General features: G+C 40.6%; 1 protein-coding gene and 1 long non-coding RNA gene across 3 annotated transcripts in view; one reads left to right on the top strand and one right to left on the bottom strand.

Annotated features, from left to right (window-relative positions):
• LOC141579403 (uncharacterized) overlaps positions 1–22,196 on the top strand; it is a 273,585-nt gene that overhangs the window by 13,475 nt on the left and 237,914 nt on the right. The window contains exons 2-3 of the long non-coding RNA XR_012510654.1: positions 9,214–9,441; positions 9,677–9,811. This is a non-coding gene — a long non-coding RNA (uncharacterized LOC141579403). The remainder of the gene's footprint in view (positions 1–9,213; positions 9,442–9,676; positions 9,812–22,196) is intronic.
• Positions 1–22,196, bottom strand: part of LOC123612969 (high mobility group protein HMGI-C) — a 131,778-nt gene that overhangs the window by 86,776 nt on the left and 22,806 nt on the right. The window lies entirely within an intron of this gene.

Below are 22,196 nucleotides of genomic sequence, written 5' to 3'. Positions count from 1 at the left end.
TGAAGGAAGAGGGTTTCCCATTTCCTATGATGTCCCATCTCCTTAGGCAGGCTGTGCGTGGCCTTCATGACCTATGTTATCACTTACTGTTTAGGCTTGTGGTCCACATTTCACCTCCGACCCGTGTGATGGCCCTAGTTTACGCTGTCCATCCAAACCACCTGCTCTCACTTGGAAAAGCCCTACGCTTTCCTGCCGCCACGGATTTGTTCCTACTTTTCACACGGTGCGGAAGGCTGTCTCCAGGAACTTCCTCTTCCAGCTGTCCTGTCAAAATCCCATTTCTTCCTTATTTTAAAATATATTTTTATTGAAGTATAGTCACAGTTTACAATGTTTTGTCAATTTCTGGTGTACAGTGCAATACTTCAGTCATATAGGAACATACATATATTTGTTTTCATATTCTTTTTAACCATAAGTTACTACAAGATATTGAATATAGTTCCCTGTGCTCTATAGTAGAAACTTGTTTATTTTATATATAGTAGCTAGTATCTGCAAGTCTTGAACTCCCAAATTTATCCCTTCCCACCCCTTTCCCCCTAGTAACCGTAAGTTTGTTTTCTATGTCTGTGAGTCTGTTTCTGTTTTGTAAGTAAGTTTATTTGTGTCATTTTTAAAGATTCCACATAAAAGTGATATCATATGGTATCTCTTTCTGGCTTACTTCACTTAGAATGACATTCTCCAGGTCCATCCATGTTGCTGCAAATGCTATTATTTTATTCTTTTTATGGCTGAGAAGTATTCTGCTGCGTAAATACACCACAACTTCTTTATCCAGTCATCTGTCGATGGACATTTAGGTTGCTTTCATATCTCAGCTATTGTAAATAGTGCTGCTATGAACACTAGGGTGCATGTATCTTTTTGAATTAATGTTCAAAATTCCATTTATTCTTTAGGGCTCAGCTCACAGGGCCATTCATCTTTGTAAAACCTTCTTCATTTTACCCCATTGGAATAAAGGCCTCAGAGATCTTTTTTTTATGATTTACATCTTGGCAAGAATGTTTATAAAACACCTACTTTATAAGGCTCTTATAAAGATAGAATAATAAAGCAAGATAATGTTTATAATGCAACTAGCATAGCTCCTAACCTATAACTGGAGTTCAAAATAAACAGAGGGTTTTTTAAAAGTTTTCTTTCAAGTGCATGCATATCTACCCTTAGACTGTTAAGTTCTTAAAGGTAAGAACCATATTTTATTTACTTGCTCACAAATCTATTATGTTAAATGCTCAATAAATGTTTATTAAATATAATCGGACTACTGAGCACCACATTTCTGTAAAGCATAACCAGTGCTTTTTGATCCTAAAGCTAAGTCTGAGAAGGACTGCAGACTGGAAGATTTCCATGTCTTTCTAATTCGGTGGGCCACATGGTGTCAAAAGATCATGAGTTTAGGAGTAGGACAGACCTGGGTTCCAGACTCAGTTCTGTTACTCCCTAACTGTGTATCTGTGCAAATTACTTCAATGTTCTGAAAGTCAGTTTCTTCATTTATAAAATTATGTCAATCAGGGGTCCTTTGAAGGTTTATTTTGAGGTCTCCAGAATAATGCCTAGTATTTGGCAGGCATTTAATATGTACTGATTATGAATATTAGCCAGGACTGTGTTTAGATGCTCTATTTATATTACCCAAGTTGAGAAAAGATGCTCAACACAGTATATACCAGGATGAAATGTGAACTGCATTTCTTAACCATTCTTTCCTAAATACATAAACAGAGCAGCAATGTCCAGCCCATCTTGAGGGAGGGGCAGTGCAATGGAGGGCGGTTTACGATTCCTGAGGAGTCACCCACTGACACCACACTCTCTGACTTCCTTCTGATGACCTCAGCTAATAGCAAGAGGGACGTGTGGACCATGACATCAGATTAGACTTGAGGACTCCAACCGATCAGGTGGGATTTTAAGAGCTATGATGATTACCATCTGCTGGGTAGGGTCCCTGAAATACAACTGTTGTGTTTCATTTTCTAGCCATTGCTGTCCTCTCTCTGAGTTGCTCTGTGATTCACCATGTTCATTCTCTGGTCTCGCTTTGATTTATGTAGGTACATGATAATGGGAGTGACTGTACTCTGTTTCAAATGATGTCTATCCAAACTAAAACGGCCCAGGGAACCCTTTACAAAAATGCATCAAAGTCTATTTGATATTGAGTTGAGGGAGGAGGAGCATTAGAAAATAGTTCCTAGACTCATACTAGCTGACCATTCCATCAGCTGAATGTTTTGCAAAGGTTTCTGCCTCTTCAGTCAAGGAAGTGTAGCAGCTTACGAATGTCATGCTCTTAAAATATATAACACAGGAAATCAGTGGTGACCTATTAGATTCACTTGTACATGATGGGTTGGTGGTTTGGGGCAGCATTAGCATTTTTAATATGAATGTCTGTAAGTTGGATTTTGGCACCAATTCTTTACTTAATTTCCAATTTCCAAATGCCATGATTCCATTATTCTATCGAGAATCACCAATTAAAAAACCACTAATCCCCTAGTTAGTAACATTAAAATTGCTGCTAGCGTTCCTGTAGATTCTAGTGAGGATTTAGGTGGAAGAGCTAAGTGAGAACGAGCAACAGTGGCACCACCTGGGTTTCCTGCCCTCTCACCACTTCACAAAGCACCATTTTGAAAGTACTGAATTAGACAAGAACCACAGAAAAAAGTCGCCAAGAAAACCTTGCTTCAATTTTTCTCTATGTTCAAGGTGAATGGTGCTTCGGCCCCAAACGATGTGACATTGCCTCAGTTCTCCCTTCCCTGTTTCACGTTCAGACACAGCCAAGGCTGAAAAGCAATCTGACTCCTCCCTGATCCTAGTGGACTGCTTCCAGGATGATCATTTAGTTTTCATTCTTCACGTGCTCTTTAAAACCACCCACTGCTGGAGCAGCTCTTTGACATGTTCTAAACTCTAAGCACAAATGAAAATGGCATTTTGGAAAAAAAAAATGAAGCCTAGATAGAACAAAGAAGTCAGAAACACGACACTGTAAGATCAGGCACTTATCTGCACGGCAAGTGTAAAAAGCTTTGGGCTCAAAGAACTTAGCAATTTAATCACTAGTTTTCTCCTGAGATTGCACCGTCACCAGAGATCCTTACATTTCCAATGCCTCAACAGAATGCTCTCCTTCCAAGGAGAGCAACAGCAGAAGGTTACTGGATATTTGTTCCTTCTCAGATGCAGAGAGTCCTTTGTGAGCAATGCTGAAGGGAGAAAGTGCTCAAAAAGGAGTTGACTTTGGAAGACAAAAGGGAAAATTCTACGGGTGCCTGTGACATCTGTTTCCATCCTGTGCTGTGGCCAGTGGCAGAGTGGAAGGCCAACCTTTCATCAGTTTAACAACATGGCGCCCAAGTCCCTCATTCAAGCTCTTGGTAAACACTGCTGGGGAGTGACCAGGGACTTCAGGGAACATATAAGAAAGAAACACCACATTCTTGCCCTTAAGGTGATTCCAGTCTTGTTCAGGTGACAAGCTTTATGCATGTTAATTCAAATCTTTTCCTCACCTCCTTCAAAACTTCACCCCAAATTCTCCTCCTGCAGGCAGCCTTACTGACTAATCGCTCACGCCTCAATGATGTGTTCCCCACAAGACTCGTATCCTCCCCTTTTACACAACTGGAACTTGGCAGAAGTGTTCTTTAGTTCATTCCTGTGTGCTCAGGCCAACTGATTTGTCAGCATCATGAGGACAGGGTTTTGGTCTTCTCTTTCCTTTGTGTCTGTTCACAGTAATTGGTTCTGTAGCTTAAGCCTAATAAACACTCACTCGGGGAGGACGGGCCAGCCAACTCCGACTCCTGCTCAGACACCATTCCAAGTGTGCTGGCTCCTGGCTCTCCCCGTAACAGATTAAGTTCCTGGAGGTTTCCCTTCCTGAGGAGGTCTCCAGGTTTTCATGCTGCCTTTGTCTCTAAAGGCAAAGATGCTCTCAACAGAGGAAGACGCTGGAAAACAATTCAGTGCCTTGGTGGGCTCGACCTCTGCTCATCACCAAAACAGGACAAGTGGCTGCTTCTATATACAGTTGGTGCCTGCCATTAACCACATTCGAGAACACCAGCTAAGGACAACGGCAGGGCCTCAATTCTCAGTGTCAACATTTTTTGCTATAGGAGCTAGTAATTTAACTCGTAACTAAGGCGTCTCAGGGACCTTTTTCTACTCCTTTCCTCACAAATTCTGTTTCCTCTTCTACTATGTTCTTCTATGTTCTCTACTACGTTGCAGTGTTTAGAAACCGGAAAACCAGAACTAATTTCTCCTCCCCCATCCCTACAGCCTCTCTCCCCCTATCCCCTCCGTCTATCTCATTTCTACAGGGAAAGCAGTAGTAGAAAGAACAATTTGACTCAGACGGGTTAAGGGAACACAATGCCGAGCAGTGCTGAGATACGCTGACTATGTCTCAGCTAAGTGCTAGCAGTTTTTCTTTCTCAGTTAGCACCGCTAAAAAGAAGAGCAACTATTTTTATTAATGATTGCTTTGATTGCTTTCTTAAATCTGCTGAAGAGTGGAAGGTGGGCTAAGGTGGGAGAGGTAATATTTATTTCACTTTGAAGCTTACAAATAATCACATAGGTATCACAGGAAGAAGAGATAGAATGAAGCTGCTCACCTTTTACCTGCTTCTTATGATACCTGCAGCACATCCTTGGGTGTTCTGCCTATTGCATTCCTCATAACCCAGAGGATAAGAAAAATAAAGCTCAGGTAGCCCCTCCTGACATCCCCTTCCCATCTGTTGTTAACGCCGGCCAGCAGGTCTACCAGCTGCGAGGCGTGGCTTCTTGTCATCCGGGGCTCTAAGTTCACATAGCCCCTCCTCCATGATGGCCACCCAGATTGTCCGGAGCTAAAGCAGCCTCCCCGACTCCAATCCTCTCCATTATATCATCACTCTTAGAAATGATAGTCTTTATTTTTGAGGAACTAGACCACTGTTCATAGTCCTTCTTTGGAATGTAAGACACACGAGCGCAGGCGCCTGGAGGTGCTCACCAGTGCATCCCCAGTATCTGGCCCAGGGCCCAGGACTAGCACTGATGACGTACATGTTAGCTAAGTGAGCGAACAGACCTCCTCAGGGATGATTCTCAGTTTCCATTCTTCCATCTACGTCTGTGAACTTGTTTTCTCTTCGACATAAAGGACATAAAGGAATTACATATTTGATGTGAGTCCCTAGATTTCATACATTTGATTCCTCATTATTTTACCAGTAATGACATTTTGAATATTAGTGAGAAATAGATGGGAACACAGATGTTTAGAGTGAGTATCTTCCTATCTCGACAATGGAGAAATGGAAAAATGCCACTCTGGTGCATTCTGTATTGTATTTCCATTCAAATTGGAAAACTTTAAAAAGTTTGGGGACTAATTTAGATTTAAATTTAATATAATGGGGGAGGGTACAGCTCAGTGGTAGAGTGCATGCTTAGCATGAACGAGGTCCTAGGTTCAATCCCCAGTACCTCCACTAAATAAATAAATAAATAAATAAACCTAATTACCTACCCTCCCCCAATCCCCCAAATTTAATATAATTATTTAAAAATAATAGCTATAATATTTTTGTGCATATGCATTTAATTAATATAGTGCATTCATTTCTACCTGTAAACGTTTAGTATAAAAAGTTCACCTTCATGAAATCAAACAAAAATACACTAATGTGCAAAAGAGCTAAAGTGAATAAAATACACCCCACTATTTCCAACTGCAGATAAATGAGCTAAGGAATATGGGCCACTGACAATCTTATGCTGGTGTTCAAGTGGCCATTTGCACATGCCAACAAAAGGAAAATCTACTATGTGTGTTAAATGTAAACACCACAGAATCATTTGTAGGGTGTCCTAGGGAAAAAAGGATATGTGAACATTACAATAGTAACATTAATGTCATTGATTTAAAGCTTTTTTTCTAATATGTTAAATATTTCCGTGTATTAAAAAATGAACATTGCTATTAATATAGGAAATCTAGTGATCTCTGCCAAGTGCAAGGTGACCATGGGCTACCTACAAAAGAGCTGACGATGGAGTCGGTAACACCACAAGAGATTCCAAAGAGGTGCAAGAAAATGCCATTATTTTCCTAATAATCATAATTCTGTTGCTAGCTAGGGAATTTCTGACTTAAGAGCACTGCTCAATTAAATTAACCCGTGAGTCAAAATTATTGTCTTGGCTGCTATGTGGCATTCTTCAAATCTCTTCAAATCCCTTGCTTAAGTTTGCTTTTCTGAAAAGCACTTACCCACCACTCTGGGGTGTTATATGAATGAGGGACCCCGGAGCCCACAGAGTGGAAGCATGGCCAGCAGGTTGGAAGCTAATAAGCACAATGGAAACGGGGTCTACTTAGTTACCATGGATACCTCAGATAGAAAGGCTTCCTGTTCGAGGTGCTCATCAGCTGCTACTAGCACAAAACCCTACACGCTGCTTGGCCCCAAATACGGTCATAAATGCTGACTGCGCATACGTAAGATGCATGGAACCGTTCTAGGACTGCCACGGCGCAGGGAATTGTATGTTTCCTTCCTTCAGTGTATTTGCGTATTCCATTTTCCGTCTGGACAAGTTAAAGTTTTGCTCTGCAACTAGCTTTACAGAACTAGCTTTACAGAATAGAGCCCTTCTGTTGCGTGACTGAAATGGCTCAGCCAAACTGGGGCACAAGTGCAAATCTTGTGCAGAGCCAGCTTACCTAGACACACCGCACACCCTCCGAGAGGTGTGAAGACCTCCTGCTGTCTGCTCAGGGTGGGGGTCGCAACTACTGTAGCCTGAAGGCAAAGTCCACTCGCGGGTCAGAGAGACTGCCTCGAGCGCAAACCCTGTTGTCCCTGACCCTTACGGTCCCATTCATGTGAAAACCTTTCAGACCTTTTCTTGCGAATGAGTCCCAATTCACAACTCACTTCCCCATCATCTGATCCATGCAAAGAATATCATTATGATTTTCTGTTTTTGTTTTTGTTTTTGTTTTTGTCTTTGAAATCTAACGATCCTTACTGCTAAGGCTGTCAGTTTAATCAACACCCCGGGGACATTTCACTCTTCTTTACAGATGTTCACTTCATGCCTCAGGAAGGAAGGTGAAGTCGCTGGGGCCAGCGCTTGCACTTGGGTCCCATTTTGCTAAATGGTTTCTGTAAACCAACAAAAATGCTCCTCTTTGCAAAGCTAATTGCACAAGAAAACTTTTCCAGATGGAAAATGGGATGTCACAGAGAGGAGTTAATGATCTGACCTCCAAAAGGATTCTCCTTGGTCTCATTCCCTAGCTGTCCCTAAGTGCTGATCGCATCACCAGGATGTGGGCTTTGCTGCCATCCGTGCTGTGTGTATTCCAGGGAGCTGGCGGAGAAGTCAGTTACCATGAGCTGAGCGTGGGCAAGGAAGGGGCCGGGGAATCGACATAGGTTCTGTGTGTACGGCGGGGCTGCTGGTCCACAGACCATCGCTCACAGCTGACCACCTATTGTATCTCCTTTGTGTGCAATGGTCCCATATTCCCTTTCTGCTCCACTTTCTGCATCACTTATTTCCTCACATTTCTGGAAATCTTTATCCACATCTTTATGGCTTCAACTGCTACCACGAATGGACCTTGTATCTTTATCTGCAGTTCAGCTTTCTCTCCCAAACTCCATCCATACATAACTAAGAATGTGAGTATCTCACCTCTACTTGGAACTCTAAACCCATTCTTCTCCTTCCTGGGTTTTTTCCTCTTAGTTAGGGGCATGGCCATCCTCCAAGTGACCCGTGCCTCTAGTGCTTGACACTTCACACTTTTTAAATGTTTGGAGCACAAGAGATGTCTAACAACTGGCTTCCATTTTGTGCAATCAAGCAGATTAATTGTTCTAAAACAGTATTTTAAATGCACTTTCGGGAATAGTTTTGCCTCAATTCCTGTGTTATATAAAAATGTAAAAGTACTTAAAATATGTAAGCCTGTTGGTAGTCGTGGTGGTGGTACTGATTGTGGGAGGCAGGGAGGGAACTGCGTAGAGATAAACCATTTTCTGTTGTTTGAAGTTGTGTGTGTGCGAGAGAGAGAGTGCATGTGTGCGTTTTTGGTACGTTTGTTGTAAGAGTCTGAGAAAAAGTAAACATTCAATCTTATTCTTTCGTTATCACCCTTTAAAATCTAAAGTCTCACTGTGGAGTTAGGAACATGCCTGTGCACAAATTGATTCAAAAAATATGTTGGTATGTTAAATTTTGAAGTACAGTCTATTCAGAAAATAGTCACAATCTTCTTTACTGAATTTGCTCTTAAGATTTTATCATTTTGTTTACCATGGGCATATAAGGTGCTTAAATTAAATACACAGAGTATCTAGAAGGGAGATAAAAGGTACAAATTTCCAGCTGTAAGTCATGAGGACGTATTGTGCAGCAGAGCAACTATAGTTAAGAATACTATATTGCATATTTGAAAGTTGTTAAGAAAGTAAATCTTCACAGTTCTTATGACAAGAAAAAAATTCTGTAACTATGGGGTGATAGCTGTTAACTAGATTTATTATAGTGATCACTTTGCAATATATACAAATACCGAATCATCAGGTTGTATACCTGAAATGAGTATCATGTTGTATGTCAAGTATATCTAAAGAATTAAAAAACAACTAAAAAAAGAAAAAGAAAGCTAATTTATTTTCTGAATTCAGTGCACCATAGATATAGAAAGAAGATTAAAAATAATTAATATATTCACATATGGGTCCTGCTACATGGAACTCTGCCCATCCCTATCAAAAGTGCTATTTCTTTAAATGATCCTTTTTTTTGAAATCAGTCATAGACATCTTCTTTTTTGGATTAAAAAAATTTACTATATACATATATTTTTTTACTATGGGGGTGTAATTAGATTTATTTATTTACTTACTTACTTATTTTAACAGAGGTAGTAGGGATTGAACCCAGGACCTCGTGCATGCCAGGAGTGCACTCTACCCCTGAGCTAGACCCTCCTGCCTTTCTGGCTTTTACTTGGAGGAAAATTCCCCAAAGTAGACACAACTCTTTCCAAGAGCACAGAAGAGCGTGCCACCATGTTATCAATACTGCGTTTGGCAGCTTCATCTTAGACTGTGTCCCTGGCCTAAACTTAGTCAAATTTTCTACATTTTGTTATCTTTGCAGGTATTTCTCCAACACCTGCTTCTAAGTCTACTTTCTACTTTGCAATCTCACTGAACGCAGTAGTAGAGCTGAAGTCACTTATGATTATGTTTCCACGTACTGGATCCAAGAGATTAACAGTGGCGTGACTCCTCAGGGTACAGTAATTAATGACATAATACTGTGGACATATTTTTTTAAGAAAGGTTCCAATCACACAGTTTTAAGGAATCATCTTGTGGGAAGGACGTAAGTAGCCTAGCCATCTGCTCTTTTTTATTTCATGCAACAAATATGTCTCAAGCCACTCCTGTATACCACCATCCTAGGTTTTCAAGACAATGTAAAACACGTGGTACCTCTTCTCAAAGAGTTTACAAAACTGGTAAACAAAGACGAGAAATCTTCAAAAAGTATCAATACAAGAGAAAATGGGTCACGGTGTATGCAAACAAGGCATGAACAACGCGTCTTCATGTTCTAGGGGTGAGACAGCCCACTTCGGACCAGGAGAGTCAGGGGCTGCTTCATAAAGAGTGGCGTTTAAACCGAACTGGGAAGCTTCAAGAAGATTTTCAGCAGTTGGACGTGGGAGAAAGAGATTCCAGTGAAAGTGAAGGTGAGAAAGTGTCTGTCTTGTTCATGGAATAGGAAGCTTATTCACTGGGCTACGTGTATGTGAGGAAAATGGTAAAAAGAGAGCTAAATAGTTCTATTTATGAGACCTGAAAAGTTTATAATTTATTCGGCCACTAATTAGAAGCTATTGGCAGTTTCCAAACAGAGGAATAACCTGAAAGAACAATCTGGAGGCAACCTAAGAACACAAATGTAACAAGACTAGGGGAGTCACAAGGTGTGTGTGTGTAAAATTCAGGCAGACTGCAGGAAGAGGGATCATAGGATTTACCCTCCCACATTAGACGCTTCAGGGACAGGCAGGGGGGCTACTGGTGGTTACACTGGACCCACAGGCATAAACTGGGGCTGTACCGGAAAAAAACATGACATATAATCATCTTTATTACGAGGCACTTGTGTGGCCTTTTAAGAGATAATGGTTTTCTGCTTTATAAAGTACCCTGTTTAGAAATGATTTTAACACTAACATTTTGAGAAATAAAATCATATTTTTTTTTTTTTTTTGCAATACCTCAAAGCCATAAAGTCAGGAAAATCCACAGACGGCTTACTCAGAGTTGAATCATGAATTGTCTATTCACAGTCACACAGAAAACCCTGGTTTTTCTACTCTGTAAGCTCTTCGAGGACGTGGAATTTGTTTTCTTGATCTCTGTACTTCGTCCAGGTCCAAGTAAAGTGGCTTGCATATAATAGCTATTTGATTTTTGTCATGTTGAATTAGGCAAGAGACCAAAGGCAGAATATGACAAAATTTGAGCTGAAGGGCATCAGTCTCCTCCAGGGGCATGCGGCAGTTAGAATGGAATTGATACAAGGGACTGTGGAGGCAAAGCAAAGACACAATGGATACAAGGCGCCTGTGCTGGCCAGTCCAGTAGCCGCCAGCCACATGTAGCTATTGACACTCAAATTAATTAAAATGAAATCAAACCAGATATTCAGTTCTTCAAAAGCACTAGCCACATTTCCAGTGTTCACGAAGCATGGCTAGCGGCTGCCATGTTGGAGGGCACAAATATGGAACATTTCCATCATCACAGAAAGTTCCTTTGGGCAAATAACTGGGAGAATCCTAGCACCTTCAAAAAAAGTGAAAAAAAAAAAGCAGAGTGGTGGGTGTGAGAGGCAAAGCAACATCAAAGCTTTCCATGGATGTCAAAAGTTGAGACAGAGGAGAAGCAGAATGGGGACCCTTGAAGACCTTTGACAAAGCAGGCTCAAGAAGGTGTGACTGCAAACGAGTTTACCTACGCGAACAACTACTTGGAGGCTGTAAGTGAACCTGGTGAATAAGGAAAGAAGTGGGACAGGGACTTGAGGACCAAACAGAACAAGACTTCTTAGCTTGATTCTTGCTGCTTTTAGCACAGATCCGTGTCCTGAAATTTTTCAAATCCCCTACCAAGCCTGGTCTGTATCTGAAGCTTGATAAACGTGGAGAGCAACTAACTGGTGAGACAGATAAAAATGGTCCACAAGCCTCATGCTTAGACGATGCTGTCCATATTTCTCCACCAGGGCAAGAATAGCAAAATTCCAGGATTGTCGAGGTTTTCCTTTTCATGACTTTAAAAATTGTTTCTAGGTTAGCTTTGTTAATAATTGAGATAAAAATAATGCCACCAGCCAGTTGATTAAGATCAGAAGGCGAAATACAAAAAAAGCTAGCTTTTTAAAAGTATCAGAAAGGGGCACGGTGAGCAACTTTTTGACACGTTGGTTTCATTTTAAGAAGTTTTCTGTGTGTGTTCTGTGTTAACGGGTTCCCTAATTGCAATATTTAATATGCATTAAAAAAAAAAAACCCGGAATGCTGAAAAACTAAGCTGTGCATTGCTCTCTTGTGGATTCACTGTGTAAAAGTATAACTATAAGGCTGCCTCTTATACAAATGACAGAGAAAAACCAAAGAAGCACAGCCAATTATTACAGGGTTTTAAAAAACTTCTTGCAGTGTTTTATTCCAAGAGAAAAAAGTATTACCACAAAAATGGAAAATAAACTCTTTTTTTCCCCTTCAGCTCATATGTGAAACCTGAGTATTATTTGAAGTTGATAACAGAAACTGGTGTTTCCAAATATGTCAGTGAACACAACACTTTTACTCCTTAAACTGACGTAAAAATTACTGAGTCAAATTTTTTTTTTTTTTGAGCGGGAAAGGTAGAGAACTGTAAAGTCAGTTATAAAACATATGGAATACTGAAGGATGATTCAAACAATCTGACTTACTATTGTATGTATACACATTCATTTTCTCGAATTAGTACATGCCATTGGAAACTGCATCAACCCATAAAAATAACTCATACGCCTATTATGTTTTTCCATTTTAAGCTTGTAATAGCAATAACGACCTCAGCAAAAGACATTTCCTTAGAATTAATGGCTGGCTGGGAGGCAGAGCCAAGGGCCACTGGTTCCTCCCAGCTGGTCATTAATCCTCAGGAAATGCCTGCACCTCCATCATTATTGCTAAAGCACCATTATAGAAAATTCTCACAGTTCTAATATATGGAAATTTGAGGCTATTTTGCAAACCCAAGGTATTCACGTTCGTTAATAGGCCACCACTGAGCACAGAGGACGTAATTATCAAAACGGCAGAAGGGAAAATGTTGTTCTCCGAGGTCGGTAAGATTATAGGAAATGGGGACTAGCCTTATGGGAAGAAGTATATTTGAAGCTGAAAGACATCAATTTAAAGGGAGATTTAGAATCACATATATAAAAGTTAATAAAAGACACAGCATTCATTCCCATTACTTGGTTTAAAAATACTTTTTTTTTAAAAGGTACAAATTAAAGTTATATGGACATTTCTTCCCAAACTGATCAAATAATGCTAAAGAGAGTGAGGTCAGAAAGAATGTTTATGAACGCAAATGGCTGTATTCCACGAGGCGAGTTCAGGGGAATGCATACGCTTAAAAGTGCTGATTGCGAGTAGGATTTCTTTCTTTGTAATTTTTTACTTAAAAATTGTACACACACCATGAAATATTTGATAGCAAGCATTTTGTTCTAGACTTTATTATCAAAAACAATTTTTTTTAAATTTTGGGTTTTTTAAATCTTAGCTAGAGGCTTAGCACATACAAACAATCATCTTATACCTGAAAATAAGATCAAAATAATAAACAAATACAGTGCTAATGTTCTGTGACATAGTTTTCAATTCTCTAAAAAAAACTTTTACTGGCTTCCAGGCTAAGAGGAAAATGAAAATTAGGTGTTTTCAGGTCTATTCAGTCCCTCCTTTAAATAAACAGGAGGATCCAACAAATGGTTTCAAAGCAGGGAATTAATCCAAAAATCACACCCAAAACAGTCTATAAATTCTTTTCAATGTGTTATTGTAACAAACTACAAATGTTGGATAGGATACTTTACGCTTAATGAAATTCACTGCAGGTTCTCATTGTGTGTTACAAATACCTGCCTGGCTCTAAATACAGTTTTGAAGCTAATGAGACCTGTTATAAGTTGAATTGTGTTCCCCCAAGATATGTTGAAGTCCTAAACCCTTGTGTATCTATAAATGTGACCTTATTTGGAAATAGGGTGTTTGCACTTGTGATCAAGTCAAGCTGAGGTCATTAGGGGAGGTCTTAATGAAATATGACTGGTGCCCTTTTAAGAGGGGAAGAAACACACCGACACACAGGAATAATATCATCCAGCAACAGAGGGAGAGATTGAAGTGATGTACCTAGAAGCCAAGGAACATCAAGGATTTCCAGCAACGCCAGAAGCCAAGGAAAAAGCATGGGACAGATTCTCCCCTAGAGCCTTCAGAGAGCACAGGCCTCTGCTGACCCCTTGATTTCAGACTTTCAGTTTCCACAACCGTTAGAGAATCGACTTGTGTTGTGTTAAGGCACCCAAGTTCATGCAGCCCTAGGAAACGAATCCAGGATCTGAAGGAAGAAGTTCGTCAGAAGAACTGTCAACACTACAATTGGAAAACCAAGGAAAGACTGGTGGCGTGACAGGAAGCTGGTGAAACAGCAACGCACCAGGAGTCAGGAAACCTGGTTCTTGTCCCAGCTAACGAGGCTGAGTGACCTTGAGCTGGACACTTAATTGTTCTCAACTTTCATTTTGTCACCTGCAGAATACGAGAGAATTCAACCACTTCATCCTAAACGTAATTCAACCTAAACGTAAGTCTAGGGTGGCTGTCGAGTAGATCGAGCACCACGTAGACCAACATTTTCAGACTTCACAAAGACCTCTCCTCCGGCCTTGCTCAGACAAAGCCCCGGGGACAGAGAACAGGACGCTGGAAGCAGAAGCACAGGCTCCCATTTCCCCCTTCCATGGTCACACCAGCCGTCTGACCACAATTATTTTGATCAAGCCAGGCCCAAAGAAGTTCGCTATGGAAGCAATAGCATCTGTCCTGTTAGTATTTTAAAACGCTTTCTTTTCACGTATAGTCTTTTCTGCCCTTCCAAGATTTTCAAAATGTCTCCAGCTGATTCAAAAGTAAGCTTCTGTTTATATAAGATCATTGTAACCATCCAAAATAACGTCACTTGTAAGTCATGATTTTTTTTCCCCATTTTACTTTGCCGACAGGAAAAGTATTAGTCCAAAGAGGAAAAGAAGCACTTTATATGCTGTGACACAGGTGGGATTTAGGCTCCAATAAGACAGTGGCAACAAAGACAGTAAACGTATTCGCTACCTGGTTGCCATAGTGATCAGATTTATAGCTTTTTGCTCATTGGTTATCCTGTCCCAACATCATCATCATCATCATCATCATCAATTTTGGTCATCTGATCAAACACTCAGATTCCAGGAGTGGAACACAACTGACCCTGGTCATTCTCTAATTTAACATCCATTATTTGAGCTATCTGCAAATCCAGTTTTTCTCAGACTGGAATACAGACTGGAGACACCTAGCTGGTGAGGCAGCCTGCCCATCTGCTTAGTTGTTTGCACCTCAGTACACTTTTGCTCTGTGTGTGTGTGTCTGTGTGTGTGTGACAGACAGCTACAATTATTATTATTTTTAAATTAGGGAATGTAATGCTATTGAGCCATTCTCGAATGTGGATATTCCTCAAAGTCTCAAGGTAACAGGACTCTACTACAGTTCATTCTAGCCACGGGGCCAGATAACCAGAGCACAATTCACAGGACGTTTCCCCCAGTGAATATCTGTCCTTGTGGACACTTAAAATCTGTGTGAAACAGATTTCCAGGGGGAAAAAGGCATTTATCCACAACCGCAGGTCTCTGGAGACATGTTTCAGTCTATCCCAAGAGAGCAAACAGGTACTCAAATCAGCCTGCTGTACGTGGCCTCGGGAAAACAGGTGTGTTACACGCCTAGGCCACCTCTTTGCTTCCTGGCCTCTGAAATTGGCAGAACTCTCAACACAGTACAAAAGCATAAGTTACTCCAGGCGAGTAGTCAGCTGTGTGCCAAGCCCACCTATGATTTGGCCTGGGCCAGCCAGCCCTTTCTAATGAGGGAGTGTGAAAGAGTAACTGCACAGCCACAGACAGGAACCATGGGCCAGATTTCCACTCTCCGCCTCCCTCCAGCCACACAAGGTTCTTGTGTATTTAGAAGCGAAGGCACATCTTAATGTCTGTCATCACGGGTGTGCTGAAAACTCTCATGTAACTTCCAGTCCTAAAAAAAAACACCTCTGGTGGTGGGCACAAGAATACACAGGTGGTAAAATTCGGCAGGGCTTAAAACACACACACACACACACAAACGCACACACACACACACACACACGCACACACACAAACACACACACACAAACACACGCACACAAACACACACACACAAACACAAAAACACACACACAAACACACACACACACACAAACACACACACAAACACACACACACACACACACACACACACACACAAATGTGTACACACGGAAGTGGGGAAGTGTGAATGTGAGAGGTGGGTCGTGCTCAGATCACGTCCCAGTTGAGAGGCTGTCCTATAGTTTCACAAAATGCCACCACTGAGGGGAAACCTGGCAGAGTTGTCCAAGGGGGTTTTCTGTATTATTTCTTACAACAGCATGTGAATCTGCAATTCTCTGAATTAAAAAGAAAAATAGGATATATTTGCTGGAATTTACGTAAAGGAGAAAGGGCAAAAAAGAAAAGTTTTTATTAAAAAAATACATACATGTGTAAGGCTATCAGAAGCTTCCTTTCTAGTGTGACGGTTTTCCTATTTAGAAATTTGGAAACAATGTGGGGGGGGGGCTCCCTTCTGACCTTTTTCGGGGGGAAGAGGGAGGTTAATAAAATCCCAACAATGTTGGTAGAATACAAAGTATCTCAAAATATGTACCCCCGTCAGCTATTTTTTGTATACCGAATACTTCCAAAATGTCACACTGTTATCCATAGTTTATCAATTGTGCATTAAGTTAAAACTCATGAATCCCAGAAGAGATCTTTTTATGATTCATGAGCATGGGAAGCCTGCTGTAAACCCAATGCAATCATCTTCCCTAGACTAACTAAAGCATCTGGAATTACATTCCCACACATCTGCCTCAGCTCTCACTGTGGATTTTAATTGGGTAGTCAAAGGCTATGGTGGTGTTCTCAAATTTGGACATTCCTATTTGAGGTCCAGAGAGAGACAGGAAAAGTCACTGAATTTATTGAGCGCTTACTATGTGCCAAGCACTGTGTATTGAGCTGCTGAGACCAGGAAGGGTGGGACCCGTGTGTGGTGAGGGTACAGGCTCATGCCCCAGACATGACATCACACCACCACTCTGCCCACTCAGAATCACTGACTTAGGAGGCCAAAAATGATTACATGATTCCATGGCTAAGGTCACAGACAGCCATGGAGGAAAGGGCCCCAGAAAAGCAGCATCTACAAATCCTAAATGGACAGCTGGGTCACTGTGGCTAGTTTTATTGGAATACAGAAACGTGTAAAGTAATCAACAGGGCTATTTAACCAAATTCCACTCTCTACTACTCAAACTTAAGTACTTTGAGCCTCATAATTAAACTTGAGACAAAACTGAATTGAGGCAACAAAATAAAAGGATTACTACCATATAAATACGGGGAAAAGTTCTTGTTTCTACAAACTCTAACTTGTATACTAAACAGATTTAAAAAATGAAACCAACAGAACATGGAAATATTCCCTTAAACCTTGCTGTGTCCCCTACTGCCTGGGATCCCTGTAATCTCCAAGGTCACTTCCACTCTAATAAGCAATCTGCAAAGTCCCAAAGTTCCCTTCTGGTTCAGACGAGTTTGACCACGCCATTCTTCCGTTGGGAGCTTGGCAGCGACTTTCTCAGGTCTAACAGTCCTCTCCTTTCATGTCCATCACTGGAGAGATCTTCGCTGCTCATTTACCCCTCCTGGGTCACTTCACGTCCTTATTCCCACTTGGACCACCTGGCCCTCTCTTTACTCACCTCACTCTGCTTATTGATTCAGTCCCTCTGCACACAAACTCAATCCCTGTAATGTGGGAACTGTTTTAATACGTGTCTGTCATACATCTGAAAGTTGTCAGTTTTCACCTCCCAACCATAAGAGCCGATGAAAGTGGAAATGGAAAAAGAGCAAATGCCTCGTAACTGCTACACAGAATAAGAGTGAGGCTGAGGACGGTGACCTGTGTTTTTAAAGTTACAGAAATAACAAGACCAGCCTCACTCCCACTGTTGTAAAGTAGTGAACGTTAACTGCTGATTATCTTTTCGTCTATCACCTTATAATTGCGTGGCGCTTTGTGACTTATAAATTATTTTTTATGTTATCTTCACTTCAAACCAGAGAGGAAGGCACAGATGATATATTATCCCCACCTTACATATGTGCAAACAGGCCCAGGGATGTTAAGTGACTCGTTCAAGGTCAAATAGCTAGAAATTCATTAAGTCGGAAAACAAGTCAGAGACGTCTTTCATCGCAAACCTAGCATTCCATCCACCACACCATCTGCAGTCTCATTTAGAACCATGATTAGTAGACTAAAGAAAAACAGGACATAGAAAGATCTGGGCATGTTACTGTGCAAAAAGGAAAAGTGGACTTAATAAATTCTCACAGGTTTTAACAATAATGATACAAGATACCAGACTTTAAGCCTTTACCAGGAACTGGACAATTTAGCTAAAACTACAAGGGAAGAATTATTAGCCTCATGTTACAAAAGAAGACATTTAGGCTCAGAGAGGTAACAACGGCCGAAGGTCAGTAAGTGACGAGGTACAGACTCAAACCCAGATCTGTTAGGACCCAATGTGTGTGTACACTTCCCGCTGCCCCAAGTGGAAAGGTTTATTTTGAAAAGGGACCTACCAGATGTTCTCTATCACCATTAAGAACAAGACAAGAGGAAATGAACTGAAAACCGTATAAGGAGAAATTTAGGTTGAACGTCTTAAGACCCTCCTGTCACAGGCGGGGTGATTAAACTTGCATACCATTACCAAGGGTACTCATGAAATCTCCTTCCTAGACAGCGTTCTCACATTTATAAAAATTTTCTACCAAAGATACTTTCAAGGCTGTTAAGTAAATCAATCCACAGGTTTTCTCGGACTCAAAAACCTCATAAAAAGATAAAACCACAAACTAAGACACCTACATTTTCACACAAGTTCAAAAAGCTGTGTTTGCCTTATGGATATAAAATGTCCGCTTCTCAAATGGCGGTCTAAAGTCTTATTGTAACATATTACTTAAAACAATAGCAAATAGTAATGCTGAATACACACCATATTTTAATAATCTTGGACAAAAAACTTTTTTTAAGCCAAAAAAAATTGCAGTCATAAGGGAATTCTTCATCCTGTGACCATGTAAGGCCAAGCCTTCTCACACTATACAATCTGTGTACCCTGAGCATCCTATTAATCCCATAATGTACGTAAACCCACTTGCTTTATCACAGCAGGAAACTATGTGGTACAAAATAAGTCTGACCTACTTAGTCCCCTGTGAATACCACAAGGAACCCCTCGCTAAGAGCTTTTACAATGCAAGCAAGATCATAGCGAAATCTTGTTCCTGTAACCACCAAAAAGGGTCCCAGCTCATCTCCACTGGGATCAGTGATTTAACAGCAAAGCAGGTTAGCATTATGTATTACACAAAATGACCATTTTATTGTTTATAAAATTACGGAGTTTAAACCGATTTTGTGTGGCTCACCAATTGTCTAAACAACACGCAAGCCAACGCATAAAACCCCGAGCCTGGCTGATTCACTGATCAATTTTTGTGTCCACAAGAGAAGTAGGTTACCCCTGGAAGAAACGCATAACTAAATAAAAACACGGGACCCACTGCTGTTTTGGTTTGATAACCTGGAAATGAGCAATCTAAATGGCAAGTCCAAACGCGATGTCAGCGCACTCTACACCATTGCTCTGAAAGGAGTTATAATCAGGAGAATTGGGGTTGGAGATGAATTCATTTTCACACCATACATGTAGGAAATACATGGTCCAACGATAAGAAACGAGAACAAAGGATGTAAAAATCAAGCTTTACGTACTCCTAGAAGAGACATGTAAAACTGAGTAAGGGGGCACGAGAACGAGCATGTTACAGGGTGCGCAGCCCAGTGTCACAAGCACGACTTCCTGCTCACTGGATGTCCGTCTCTCAAGAGAATGGGGACCACAGAGATGGTCATGTTTACACTTTCCCGCTTCACCCTGCAAAGGCTTCATCAAAATCCACTGGGGAATTTCGAGAACATTAAAGTGGGGCCATCTGAGAGAATAATGGCAGGAAAGAAAATGTACGAACTGAGGTTGTGTAATACGGACATTAGACTCCGGGATCACCTTCTGACATGAACTGGGTGATAGATGTCTTCTCTGATACCAGAACCATTTAGAACAGGGAATGATAAAAACTGCAAAACAAATGGTATTTTATAGAACATTATCAGCTAGAATCTTATGATTCCCTGTTCTCCCACATAGCATAATTCTCTCACCTCCCTGAGCTTTGGTGCTTCCTGTAATAGGGTGCTCCCTCAAGACTGGAAATATTTGGATTGTCTGGAAACTTGGCAGACCTGCACTTCCTTTATTGGTAATGTTAATGCTTAAACTTCTAAGTTATGTGACATTGCTACCTATGTTATTCCAACTGTGAAGTCCTTATTCCTATAGTGACGTCAACCTAGGCCATCAGGTTCCCCCCCCCGAGGAATCCCTGGCTATAAACCCCACTGCTTTATGTGTCACTTTAAGTGCTTCAAAATATCCTCGAAACAAGTCAAAGAAGCAAATAGTTATTAACTGAGTTTCCTCTTGTCTTTATTTTCCTGTTAATATTAAAAATTGGGAGAAAGGAAATGAGAGACAGGCAGCTGAAATGAATTTTTGTAGAAAAAAATTAGAAACTACCTCTGAAAAATATTTTGTGACGTTTTTGTCCACAAAGCTTTCGCCTGTTTTTCTGATGATCCGAAGCTGTGACAAAAATTCTTTTAAGGTACAGCCCTAGGGTCTATTTTGGAAAGCAGAATGCTATTTCCAGGAGTGAGGGAATGGAAACACTAACACAGGGCAAGGCATTCAAAGTCTGTATTGGGCCTGGGTGATAGCGGCTCACAGCTTACTTCTTAAGTGGAAAGGCATAAGCTGGAATTCAAATTTATTATAAACACCGCTTTGATGCCTACAGGTTGTACTTTTAACCCTTGCGTGGCCTCTTTGAAAATACAAATCACTACATTAAGAAAAAAAAAAAAAGCCAAAGAATGCAATTCAAATCCACATTCACGACTGGAAACCAAAATTGAAAGGGTATACTTTATACACACTGATGAAATTCTGTCATTCTGTTCAACATTTAAGTCCTGCCGTGGGCCTGAAACTGTACGAACACCAGAGGCCTTGATTTATTGAGTGCTTGCCACACGATGAATACCATTTTGTGATGGCTTCTTATTTAATTCTTACAAAATAATCCTCCGAGACGAGAACTGTTATTACCCTTTGTTTTACTCACAGGGAGACTGGGCTGGAGCAACTGGCCTTGATAAGCTGATAACGGAACCCTGGCAGTCTGAGCTCTGACATCACTTTGCTGAATTCCTTCCTATGTCCCAGGTGCCGAGGGTAAAAACATAAATGCCATGTGCTCTCTACTCTCAAAGAGCTAATTTTTAAATATAAATGGTAGCACCGTTCAGAAATATTAAATAGTACATAATCAGGTTGTTTTAACACCTGGTGATTTTTAAATTATTTGAGAAACGTACATTATATTCAGCATGAACAAAGAGGAAAAACGAGACCCACATCCCACATAGGCTGACCTGGTGAGAATTACCCTGGTCTTTGTGGTTCCCTTTCCCTTTTTTTTTTTTTTCACTTTTAAAAACTTCATTTTTAATGAAAAATTTCAAATGCATAGAGAAGGTAAAGCAAAAGTTTAATAAACACCTAGATTTACCCTTAAACCCACCACCTAGATTTAGTAACTATTAATATTTGTAGTGCCATATTTGCTCCACCTCTGTCTCTGTATGTAAGCACATTAGTATTTTTTTTTCCCATCCTCTTTTTGGATCCTGTATCTGACTATCTTTTTAAGTCTATCTTAACAAGATAAAATTGAACTATTTTGATAAATCAAGTATGTACACACCGGATACTACCCTGGATATTTGCAGTGGTGATAATGAGAGAATATATAACTCCAGGCCCACTAGTACAACTAATTCACACGTTATATACGTAGCTAAATTGGAATAATAATATAGAGTTATCAAGATTGGGAAAGAAACAGAATCACTTCTATGGAAGGACTCACATTCTAAGAAGCTCAAAATCCTCGAACACTGGAGTTTAATTTTCCCTCACAATAGTAGTAACCTAATGGGCAGGTATCAGGTTTCCTTTTTGGTCATAAGCACCCCAAAGGCAGCCCCCACCTAGCTTGCTGGCCTCTACATTCCCAGGACCCAGCACAGGACCTGATCCATAATATTGCCAGAAGTCTTTAGCAAAAGTTTAGACAAATGGAAAATCACAAAATCAAAGCGCCTCGGAATTGGAGCCCTAGGGTTTAAATGGTACAGCCAAGCAAGAGACAAGCAAACAAACGAGTGAACAAAAGTGTTTAAGTTTCCTCTTATTTCCACGTTGTCCATCTTACATGCTGAGCCTTCTGTACAATATTATGTTCAAGGAGACCCTCGAAGTACATTTTCTGGGTTAATGCATTGAAACCACATCACAAAGTGATGACATGGCTTCCCTTGGTCCTACAGCTAGGGTTCGCTTTATGATCTTCTAACGCCTCAACAGGATGCGTTCTGCTTCATAAGGCAATCTCCATTTGCCTGAATT

This window comes from Camelus bactrianus, chromosome 12 (assembly GCF_048773025.1).
Source record: "Camelus bactrianus isolate YW-2024 breed Bactrian camel chromosome 12, ASM4877302v1, whole genome shotgun sequence".
Classification (NCBI taxonomy): Eukaryota; Metazoa; Chordata; class Mammalia; order Artiodactyla; family Camelidae; genus Camelus; species Camelus bactrianus.
This window is presented reverse-complemented; position numbering and strand designations above follow the sequence as displayed.